The sequence below is a fragment of the Manacus candei genome, unplaced genomic scaffold (assembly GCF_025592945.1).
Source record: "Manacus candei isolate 608988 ecotype Guabito, Panama unplaced genomic scaffold, ASM2559294v1 h1tg000015l, whole genome shotgun sequence".
In the NCBI taxonomy this organism is placed as follows: Eukaryota; Metazoa; Chordata; class Aves; order Passeriformes; family Pipridae; genus Manacus; species Manacus candei.
The window spans coordinates 16,724,447-16,736,806 of NW_026138063.1; the positions used below are offsets into that span (position 1 = coordinate 16,724,447).

General features: G+C 40.1%; 1 protein-coding gene across 2 annotated transcripts in view; it reads left to right on the plus strand.

Annotated features, from left to right (window-relative positions):
- Positions 1 to 12,360, plus strand: part of IRS1 (insulin receptor substrate 1) — a 281,844-nt gene that overhangs the window by 56,622 nt on the left and 212,862 nt on the right. The window contains exon 1 of one of the 2 annotated variants that reach the window (XR_007903534.1): positions 10,160 to 11,544. The gene's annotated coding sequence lies outside the window, so the exon portion shown is untranslated. Of the gene's footprint in view, positions 11,545 to 12,360 lie in introns of those variants that run through there. The other variant, XR_007903533.1, reaches the window with a different exon arrangement.

Sequence of the window (12,360 nt, forward strand, 5' to 3'; positions counted from 1 at the left end):
ACAGTGAGCTAGTCTTCTTCCTCCTAAAACCTCTTCCCATGGATGCTTCAAGGAGGGAGCTTCTTATTGTTGAGCTCATCTCTTCACCTTGCTGGTGAGCTCCTCATGCCTTTCTGAACTTTTTCTTTGGTTTCTTCTTTTCTGTGAACCACTTTTAGCACCTGAATGTTCTTTGACTGCCATATGCTATCTTGGAGGACGGTGCTGGCTTAGTGAAGCCTTGCCCTCTTGCACAGTCTACTGCTACTGTACACCACAACAAGCCAGCAGAACTTTCTGGAGACATACTGTGAGCAGAATTGACTTGGGCTTAAATGACCCAAGAATAGGGGAAAGTGTGAAATCCTTAACTTGAAATTGCCACAGTAGGCAGTATGTCCTGAAACCACAGCCTCTTCAGTTTTACTGAAGAGTAAATGGATTTATAACGTAATTTTGGGGGAGAGGTGGAAAAAGGTTGTTATTATTATTTTGGTTTTAAAAGACTCAGTCTTCTCAGGTATCTTCAGCTAGAAATGGTGGCCTGACAGAATACTGTCAGGTTTTTACCTGGTTGAATAATTTTGTTCCTGAATAGATATGTGGAATGATTTCACTTAAAATAAAAAGTGAACTCAGCATTTGTTTGGAGTATTTTTAAACATTACTTAATAAACACAATTTAGGACATGATTGCACAGGTAACAACATTACTCAAAAGGCAGAACCATCCAGCATGAGAAAGCATCCTATTAAGCTTACTCTGGCTTTAGAAGAAGAGAAACAAGAAACTAGAAGACTAACGGCTCAGAGAACATGCTACTTTCTTTTTGATGGGATTCCAAGTGAACTTGGTGTTCAGATCAAGGTCTCTTCCCCACAGTGTTTGTTACACACCTTGCTGGCTGGCAGTGCAGTGAAATTGTTTCCTAATGAAACTTCCATTGCTGTGAAATAGTCACATATCCTTGCTAAGCAAATAACATTGTCGTAACTGTGATGTGGATTTGTCAGTCAGTTTTCCTAACAGCCTTGTTATTTAAGCAGGATGTTTGTCATATATAACAGGAATATAAATTGATGCTGAACAGATGAGATTTTTTAGGAAGAGCTGTGATGGCTTCTTGAGGTGGTTTTTCTTTGTTTCCTTGAGGATTTTTTTGCTGCTTATTAGGTTTAGGGCAGGGTAGAAACAACTTTCCAAAGCTTGTCAGTGAAGAATCAATGACTGATTGCATTGCAGCAGACAATCAGATGGGCGCTCTCTAATAAATTTATATTTGATCTTTGTGTAGACATTGCAAGTGTCTCTTTCCAGCAAGCAGCAGCTCTTCTAGCTCCAGTGATTGCCAGAAGTTATTTTGGGAAGTTACAGGAGGTGTACATGCTTAGTCTGAATACAGTTAAAGCCAGTTCTTAAAAAGAGGAGTTAAACCATGTAAGACTTACAATTCACATAGATAACTGTCACTGTATTATAATCTTTCCCTAAAAATATTTCAGTAGTTATAATGAGAAGGAAAGAAGAACTGAAACTCAAAAGAAACAAATTGCAAGTCCAGTGTGCTTAAAGACTCCCTTTGTCATCTTCACACATTTTGTTGTTTTCAGTTTTTTCACGTATTTATTCAAAGCAAACTTTACCCAGCAAATGAATGAGATTTCTCATCACTTGTATTTGCATTCCTTGGTTTCTTCTCTGTTGTTTTCTAAGGTTGACAAAGATAAATTTAGATTGACCTTCTTTGATTGAATAGCCTTAGTGTTCTAGTCTGATTCCTCCTGTAGTGTAGCTGTTCGGTGCCGTTGCACTACTGTGGTCTAAGTGTAACATTGTTTGCATTTTCATTTGTTATGAAGGAAAATGATTCAAAAACAAAATTGTGTGAACTCTTAAGGCAGTGCCTTCAGAAACAGGTTTTACCTTCTGTGCTCCTTCACAGGAAATGAAAGGTTGGGAGAGCTAAACAGGGGTGCAGATTTTGCTGCAGGAAAATGCAATGCTTCCGTATGAGCATAATTTTAAATTCTCCGACTTTGTCACTGCCAAAATTAATCAGGGTAATGTATGGCAGAGTGAACTAAAATACACAAACACAATAAGGTATTCTGACTTCTTAAGACAGGAAAAAGAAACATTAATTTCTGAGACGGTGGTGAATTAATAAGATAATTCTTTACCTTATGAAGCAGTCCATAAGATATTAGTGTGTTGCTTTGTATTGTGTTTCCTTTAAACAGTGAGGCTTAAAATGAGTCTCCTTAAAGTAAGTTCAATGTCATAAGGATTCTTTGGGGGTGAGGGGAAAGAAATCGTGGTTCCCTGCCAGTTTTTTTGTCTGATAATGGGAACTGTACACAGGTTGGTGTGGGAGTATGTTGTGCACAGGCTTCCATAAACAAACATCCTGAGGCACACAGCAAATAAACACAATTGAGATTATAATTATTGTTTAGTTGAGCCCCTGTTTTAGAGCCAGTTTGGAGAGCGCAGAATAGATGTCACCCTTCCTCCCAGCAACAAGATTTGAAGGAGCTGAAAGCTGGGTGGTAGGCTCAAGCTTGGACATGCAGGGATACAGTGGATTAAAAAACAGCCGACAAGGATTGGGAAAAGCCTAACAAAATCCATGACTGTGATCTTTGCCCATGGAAATGGCATGATCCAAGTGGAGCTTGGATGCTGAATTTAACCTCGCTCACGTGATTCTGTCCTGACTAGTTTTACCTAATCTCTGCTCAGCAGAAGTGTCCTCAGGAGCAAGGTGCACCTTGTGAGCTGGGAGTCACTGCTGTTGTGACCCTGCCATTGGCCCTCCCTGTGGAGCAGGAGTGCTTGGAAGGGCAATGTGATGGGTCTGCCAGGCCCAGAAAGTGGGTGCACCCAACCCTGCTTGGTGGGAAACTGCTGAGTGCTGTTAGAGACCCACCCCTGACCCAGCAGTTCAGGTGCAAAGTGCCTGAACACAACAAGTGGGAATGAGGCTGGTCACAGAGGCAGCCAGAACATGTCATGACTAAGTAAATTCCTGCAGCCTGTACAGTCAAAGTCGTCCTTTTTCAGTTTTATTATTTATGAATGTGTTGCTAGGAATAAACATAGGGCTTGTGTGCTCCAGGCAGTTGTTTAAAGCTCTATCTTGGTCTCGTTTCACTGCATAACAAAATCCCCATCACAGATAGTCATCAGACCAGACACAGAGCTTATAATGAATTGATGCTAATTTGTTGTTTTTTAACACATACAGTTAGATTTTCGTAAACATTTCTTTGTTTGTACCTCCTTGAGTACAGCGTATCCCCACCTGTGTGGAAAGTCTGCCACTGCTACCAGAGTGACTTGACCTAGATTTTAAAACAAAAACTGAACCCCAGAGGTTTTCAGCTGTAGGCTTACATTTTCACTGGAACTGAACTTTCCCAAAAGTACATTGGCCTTGATCAGGGTCTGGAACGGGTGAGCTGAGAAGGGAATTCTTGCAACTCAAGCCTGACTTTGTGATCCAGCTCACATAATTACAGTTTAGCTACTGGCCAGTAACACAGCTCTGGACAGCATCAAAGCATTCTTGTAAAGCGTTTTGAACTTCTCCCAATGACCACTGCTGTGGTGGCTGTGCAGCAGCTTCTGAGCACACACTGAGCTGTGCTGTGCCCACAGAGTGCTGCAGTGTCTACAGACAGACACCAGCCCAGACCCGTGTGAATTGACCATCTCCCAAAAAGCTGAGTTGTAAAGACCGGATAATTTGCCTACTCGGACATTGTGGCATCCATTGCATAACTGCACTTCAAAAGCTGTCTGGAGGCCGTGGCAGCTTCCCAAGCAGGATCTGTCCTATCAGCTAATGCATCCGGAATGGGCTGTATCAAAAGCTTCAGCAAATCAATGCCCACAGAAATGTAATTTGTCTTTAATGAATTTTATTGTTAAAGAGGAAATCGTAGATAAAAGATTTAGGAGTACAGAAAAGAAAAATTTAATTTGTAGGAAGCTAATTAATTTGTTTTTAAGACATGTTTTTTTCAGTCCTTTGGTGGAGTGCAGCTTGTTTAGGGAAACTACTTTACTGGAAGGAAAAGACGGTGCCCATAGCAGTGTGTTTCTCTATGCAGAGGTTAGTGCAAATACCTTGTACTTGTTTTCTTCTCTTGAAGGACCTAAAATACACTGAGGTGCAGGTGTGTTCTGATTCAAGAGAAAACAAAAAGAAGGAAAAAGGGAATTAAGTAAAACTGTAGAAGTAAGGAAAGAGGAAATGGGGAAAGCATGAGAGTGACTGTCAGACAAAGTCTGTGTGTGTGAATGTATGTCTGTAAAACCAACAAGTGCTCCAACAGCACTGACTGCAAGTTAATCAAAAGTCACTAATCACCCTTGAAAACTCAGTTCTATTTTTATCCCAGAACAGCCTTCACATCTGTATTTAGTAGATATCAATTCATTAGTGAATTACACAAAGTGATGTTTTTTGTATGGGGTTCAAGTTATGTTTTGATTTCTGTTGAGTTGAGATGCACATGTTCTATAGGATGTTGTTTAAAGTTGGATATTCATCTGTTGGAAGAAATGTTGAACTGTTTGTGTTTCAGAGGATGTTAAATATTCACCCAGGGCTCAATTTCAGCAGTAGACCTGTGAGATGGGCTACAGTTCAACAATTTCTGCTGAACCAAGGTAAGTTTGGAGTTACTTTCCTGCAGGTGATACCCACCTGGAACTCTGTCCATGTAAAAGAGGTCCATATATGATTTGTGTTTCTGTAGCAGGCTGCTCAGTAAATTAGATAATCCTATTGCTGTTTAATTTGAGGGATGTCTACTCTGGAAAAGACAAACACATATAAATCTGCCTATCTGTTTAGATGATATCTGAAGAATGCTGATGAAATTAAGTAGCCAAATATTTACATTTAACTGTAGTCATTGCATAATTGTTCCTGTTCCATGTGCAATTAAGGAAATTAAATAATTAAATTTCCTATAGGTGTATGTAAGATTAGCTTTCATTCAGCCTGTTCTGATAATGCTGTGAATCCGAGCATTAATTTTCAAATGCTCTCCTTTTCCTAGTTTTCTCTCAGCTTTCTGCTGCTATTCTTAACTCCTGAGCAGTCGGTGTTTGGGCTGGAGGAAGATGAAAAGTAGGTATTTCATGTCTGTGCTTCTTACTGAGCACAGCTTAGAGCTGGAGAGGTACATCTGAACATTTGTGGGGAAAAGCTGTGTGAACAGAAATCACAACTAAGCACTGTGAATTTTCTACTTATTGTTTTTAAAGCAAGTGAGCTTTTTATAAAATAACTGGAAATTACTTTGATGTGACAGACATAGAAAGTATCTTTATTTCCAGCTTTTTGGAATTGGCTGGATTTCCACAAGTGCAAGGTACTGACAGATGCTGTCTTTTACACTGGGCTCTGAGGTTACGGCTTATTTCTGAGAACCAAGACATTTGTTGCTACTCCTGAAACTAACTTCTTAAGGTATTCAGGTCTATAAAAAGTGATTCATATCATTTGCAAAAAACTTGTATTTTCAGGAAAAATATTGCAATTCTTACAGCACCATTAAAGAGCAACAAACCTATAAAAGAAAACTGCAAAAAGCATGTTTGCTTGAGCTATCATGCATCATTTGAGGATTTAAATGTCTTCTTATTTTATTACCATTTGCACTGTTTTTTCTGTTTTGTTCTGTTGAAGGGAGGTAGTGCTGATAAAGAAACAGCTCTCCTCCTCCTGCTTGATTGAACTCTTGCCTTTAAGATATTTATAAGTGTGTGTTTGTGCACATACATGTGCATGCACATAAATAGCAATTTATACAGAGAGAGAGAGAGAGAGAGAGAGGGAATGCTGTGAGAACCGCCTCAGTAACTTTATGAACTTAAGTGCTGACTGCTCCTAAGAATTATGATCCTTCTGTTCTATGGTGAGCATTGCTGTGGGGTCATATTACTATTCTTTCTGCTGTATATATTTCCTTGCCTTCTTGCAATGAAAAGACCCCCTGCTTTTATTGTAAGCATTTCCAATTTGTAACAGATCAGCAACCCAGTGTTGTTTCTTTGGCAGGGTGAGGCCATCAAGACCTATCCTTTATGGGTCTTTCCAGGTGATTTACTAGCTATGACTTTCCCTTCATATCACACTTGAAGTTTCATCAAAATAACTCGAAATGTACTGGGACCAAATAAATGGCATAGGCTAAAGTATCTGTTTGCCAAGATAACCACGGTACAACTTGCCAAACCAAACATTATTGTTAGAAACATGGGTTGACCATAATGCCTATCCCTGAACTGGAGTGGGAATGGTTTCATGGGAAAAAGTTTGCTCAACAATATACAGGCTCATAGAGCCTACATTGGAGAAGAGACAGCATACTTAGTTTAAAGAAGTTTAAACTGCAGCCAGTACTATGGCTTGTGGCTGATCTTTATTATGTGCTATGTTTTCAAATTCTACTTTATTTTTTTTTTTTACTTTTAAGATGTTATCTCAGGATAATTCCTTTTTCGTTTTTTTTTTAACCCCCATTGCTGTTTTTGAGGACTTGTTAGAGAAAGCAAACTATATCACAGAAGAGTCTTCTTCCATTTTGCCTTTGACTTTTGTGACTGTTCTGCCTCACAGAACGTACAGCTGATTCTTTATTTTAAAGTGTTTGAGTAGTTTAGCTTGAAGCATCATTGCAGCGTTTGAAATTATAAAAAAATAAAGGTTTCATGATAAGATTATTGGAAAGGAAGGGGCAAGAGATGAACTAGATCTTTGGCTTATCAACTCTGCATTCAGTATTGGTGGGAGATTCCCAAATTTAGTAGCATCATCTAAGAACAGCTCATTCCTTTTAAGTGGCTTAAGGGCTGAGGCTCTGAGAGGCAGTTTCAACACTTTTCATAATCTACCTGAAGTTTGTAATAGAGTTATGTGGATGGTGGGTGGGAATGACAGAGCAGAGTAGATTCCTCAGCATCCAAACCTTGCCAGCCCCATAGAGAAAAAACAGCACAAGCTTATGGAGCCAGTGCAAATTCAGCTGAAAAGCCTTTTCCCTTCATTTTTGTGCATGAAACACTCAGGTGAGACAGTGCTGTGAGAGGGACAGTGCAGCAGCAAAGCTGTGTGGACAGTTTGTCACCCAGGGACTGGATTGCGCTGCAGTAGTGCAGGTGCAGAGCACCAGAGCAACGGGATAAAAGGGGATTAAGTAATCAGGGTATGTTCTTTTTCCTGATAAACTGTTGTTTCTCTTTGTTCTTTAGCAAGGAGACCTGTGGATGAACAGCAATGCTGGGATTGTTTCTTCCCTGTACAGTTTGTTCCAGTAGGTTCTGAAGAGGGAGAAGGGATGATAAAGCATTAGACTGCCGTGCTTTCAGCTGGCCTTTCCCTTTCCCTTAGGAAGCTTTTCTGTCAAGGATCATCCAAATATGTGCCATCCTGCCTCATGAATGTGTCTAGTGTTTCATTTTGTCCTTGGTTCAAATTCTCTGCTGTTTGAGTTTAGTTTGTTTCTAAGCACCAGTGCAGCTCATGTTTTGTTCTTCCCATAGTTTCCATCACACTTTGACAAATTTTGACTAATCCTTTCACCGGCTTTATTGTTACTTGTCTCTGTGTTACTGTTTCTCAGCTTGTTATTTAATAACTGAAATACTAGGACATATAGGAACATGGGAAATGATATATATCACCCAGTTGTCATGTTTGGAATTGTGGCAGCTCTGTTGCACATGATACAGTTGTAAATTAGAATTTTCCATTGACCTGGAGCTTAGAAGGATATTCTCAGTGCAGTATTTGCTTAGTCAGTTTTGCTGATCTTGATATATTTATGTCTATTTGTCTTTTATATATCTATTTATATTTCTTTTTATATTCCTCTTTCTTATTTCGTTTTGCTGTTCCTAGTAAAAATCCATTTCTCTGGCATGCCCTTGCCTTTATAGGAAGTGAAGTTTGCAACCATTCTTGAGATGGAGTGAAAGGCTTTGATTGTAAATGGATTATCAAAAAATATACAAAATTCTGCATGTTTTATCTATGCAAGAAACTAGGAAAGTTGACTTAATAACAAAGGAGAAAGGAGAAAATTATGTCTTTCAAAAATGGCTATATCTGAAATAATTCAGAATAGGAAGGTTTGATGAGACCTGTCTTTATAAATTCTGGGATTGATCCTTTTGTCTTGTTAAAATTTAACTGCAGTCAAGAGAAAAATTAAAGATTATGTGGGTTTGATAATGTAGTACAGAGCTATTTTTAGTAACTTAAAAAGCTTGTCAAAAGCACTTGCTTTCCACCAGGACTAGCACGTAGAAGCCAGTATGGGATTTGAATCCAACTCATTTTTGAGTCATGACGGGCCCAAGATGTCTTTTTAGCAATGTCGAGATCACAAATGCTTTCAGATTTGGTTCAGGCTTTACAGGTAAGTTCTGCCTTGGTACAAGGTCTTGAAATTTCCAACACGTTGGTGTTACTTTGCTGAAGCTGAGACTGTGTGTGTCAAAATCAGCTTTCGGAGGGAAGGGCTGTTGCAGCGTCCCTGGGAGAGGCTATTGTCTCCTCAGGATAAAGTGAGAGATATTTCAGAAGTGCTTTGAAGCTGTGCCAGCCTCCTCACAGGGCTGTGAAATCTGATACCTCCGCTTTTGAGCTGTTGGTGAAAGTACAAACTGTAGTACTTGTGGAATTCATTCACTGACTTCCAAGCTCCAGTCTGGCCTGGGAATGGAAGAAAGAGTTTAAGAGGAAGGCGGAAAAAAAGACTTCAGTAGTATGTGGCAGTTAACTGTCAACTTTGGCATCTTTTCAGATTTGCAGCTTCATGCTTTCTAGAGATAAACTGTGACTTTTCCCTAAGGATTGGAGGATTTCATTTTCCTTTCCACTGAAGCTGTTAGGATTGAATGACTGTAGGAGCTAAGTGAAGTGCAGAACTACCAGCAAAATGCCTGCTATGCTCTTAGATAGCTAATTTAAGGCTGCAGAACATTTCTTGCAGCTTGCCCCTATTTACATTAGTTTCTCGGTATTTTCCATTTGTAAAGCAGATCAGTAGGGTCCTTCTGTCCATATTATTATTACACCTTGTTGTGTTTCATCTGGGTTTGCCTGAAACCTTTGTATTTAACAGATGGATTGAAGATTTCCTGTGGGCTCAGAGCATTCCTGTGCACCCTGTGTGACACGGGATCTTGTGTAAAAGCAAAGAAGGAGCAACCAAATCTTCAAAGAGTCAAACTTTCTTTCCCTTTTCATTCTCAGTAGAGCTCAAATGTGAGTGGGCAGCGAGGCCTCTGTTTCTGCTGTGCAGCCTGGTTGTACAGCCTGGCTGCTTTTGTTTTATTGTAACAGAGTTGAAGGAAGGTATTCACTTGTGTCTCTCACAGCGCTCACTGGGCTTACCTTGACCGTGCAGGACCTGTGAGTCATAACTTCTGTTTGCCCCTGCTCAGGTCTTGTCCGAGTGCAGAAACCTTTCCCATGAGGATGGTGTTGTCACTGGAACTGACTGGCTTGTCTGGTCCCACAGGGCACAGCTGGAGCTGACATGGTTATTCCATGCAGTAATCCAACCCCTCTGTGCCGTGCAAGGGTTAGTTTGCAGCACAGCTGCTCTCAGCTAACAATCCCAAAGCAAGGACAGAGTGAGAGATGACCAAGGGTTCTGACACTGAGCAGGGCAGGAAAAGATGGAAAAGGTGTGTTTCTGCTTGCTGAGGACTGGTATGACAGAATTTATGGACACGTAAGGAAAAGTCAGAAAGCTCAGACTAAAATTGTAACTGCCAAACAAGGAAGAATAGCAAGGAAATACTTGAGTAACCAAGGTGGAGGAAAGTAGAAGTTTATTACTTGATGTGGAAATAAGCAAATAATAGGTCATCTATTTGATGTCTTTCTCCCTTCAACCACCACAGAAAAAGTGAATTATGACCAGATGCTTAAACCAGTTAATTTTAATAAAAACAGGACTAAAAAAGGAACAGGTCAGGTGTACTTGATAGATAAGAAAGATTATAGTCAGCAGGACTTGATAGAATATCCTACAATATGAAGAATTTGCAAATGTTTAGTTACCTGCCATTCTTTGTAAGAAATGTGAAATCTCTTGATGATGTCAAGAAGGCAAATGCATTACCTGGATTGGAAAATGCAAGGGCAGCTGAGGGGGAGGAAGCCATGGAGAATTTAGAGAAAGTTGGTGCTCATTCAGTATTAAGAATGAGTGTAAATCATTGGATGATACTTTAAAAATCTTGTCCTTACAAATACAATAAATAATTATCATGATGCCACTATGCACTGGTGCTACCCATCTAGTACATTTAGTGGAATCTTTTTTCAAAGAAAAGCTAGAGCACAGTCCCACATCACATTCTTGTAAGAAAATTGGCTGGTTTTATGTGGTAAGGTGGGCACACAACTGCCTGAGACATCCTGGGATGAACAGGTAACTGGGGATTTAGAGTGGCTCATCTGAAGGCTGCCCAGGGAGGTCATGATGGTTTTGCTGCTGGAGTATTTAAAAAAGTGTGTAGATATATGGTAGGTGATTGTGCCTCAGAGGTGGGATATGGAGGAGATGATTTCCTGCAATTCCTTTCACTTCTCTGTTCCTGGGACTCTGATGTGAAGCTGACTGGGGAGGTATTAACTCAAGTGCAAATAACTCAAGTTAACCGTGCACCGAAGACACAACCCTGAGCTTAATAGATGTCATTTTAAAACCTGGCTAGAAAAACGTGGTTTCATATGTGGTAATAATGTCCCAAGAGGACATCCCAAGATGATTGGTAGATTTGAGAATGATGTGGACTGATTGGAGAGGTTCCAAAGTGGGAATGATCAAATGACTAGGAAACAAACCTAGAAGGCAGACTGAAACAATTTGGATTGTGTAGAGAATAAAAGACAGGGGGGAAAATTACAAAAGTCTTCAAATACAGAAAAGACTGCTGCAAAGAAGAGAAGTATAATGTTTGCAGAGAGTAAAATCCCTGCAGTAGAAGGAACAGGAATTAATAAATTACAGCAGCAAAGATTCAAAGAAGGCATTAAAAAAAGGGGGGGGGGGAAACCCCAACAACTGTCCAAGTCAGGGATAGCAATGCACTGGAAAAGAGTGCTTGGGTGAATATGAAATCTGTGATGATGTTAAAGAGCCAGTGAGTGAAATATGTCTCAGGAAGGACATGGAGATGGTTGTTCCTACTTCAGATGTTCTTTCAATGTCCCTATCTGATTTCTTCTTCAAGGATCTTTTATGTCCTGAGGAGGAACACTTTGCCTTGATACTTGAGGATTAAATTTGTTCCTTTACTGCTCAAAATAGAATTGCTACTCTCTGTTCATACCAAAACTGTCTGCCTAGCATGTAGTGAAAGTAGCCAGGACTGCATTCAAGGTTTTCACCTTTCAGTTCCCTGTTTGCCTCTGACAAATACATGGAAGCTGACTTTTCCTCTACCCCGTTGCAGCCAGCACTGCAGCTTGTGTATGGAAGAGAGAGATGCTGTTCCTTTGCAGGAGATGCTGAGGCTGTGCACAGGTAGGGCCATACTGAATATCCAGTCATGCAAGTGAAACCACTTCGGGTAGTTGTTTTGAGTGTGGATTCCTAATTAGTATTTGCAATGGTCCTTCAAATAACACTTAGACTTGCATGCATTGCTCATATTTGGATTTTATGTCAAGTAAAATCTTCCCGTAGATGGAGTTTATGTCTAAATTTTCTTTGTCTTTGGGGTATTAAGCTGTCAGAGAATTGCTGTAAATTAAAACCAAACCTGGATGCAAAATGTAGCTCATATTTAGGCAATGTCAGATAGGTTTTCTGAGGCTAGATCTGTTAAAAACTACAAAGTGATCTGTCATTTCTGTTTAGAAGTTCAGAAGGAAGCAGACAGTTTGGATCAGGCAACAGTCTGCAGTGATGTGTCCAAAACAAGAGCTTTTGTTCCAAAGGGGGCTGATGCAGGCCACCAAATATGCCAAGAATGCGGGGCCGTTTGTGGTGCTGCACAGATACCATCACCGGAAAGCTAAGCACCCAAATTCCTGCTGAAATAACACTGCAGGGAAGATGAAGGCAACCGAAATAAGGGAAATCCAAAGCAGAAGGTTGCCACTGCCTACGTGTACACTAATGTTCACTATAAAATGATCTCTGTTTTTCTTTGAAATCCGTAATTTTCAGACCCCTCCCTCGAACCAGCACGTTGGCTCGGGCAATTAGCTGTGAAACCTTTCAGGGTCGAAAGGTCAGAGTTAGTTACAAGAAGGGGGTTGAGAATTTTTGAATCAGCTAGTGTGATTTCAGTGAGAAATCTATGAGGGCTTTACATCAGGAAATGTTTTTCCAGTT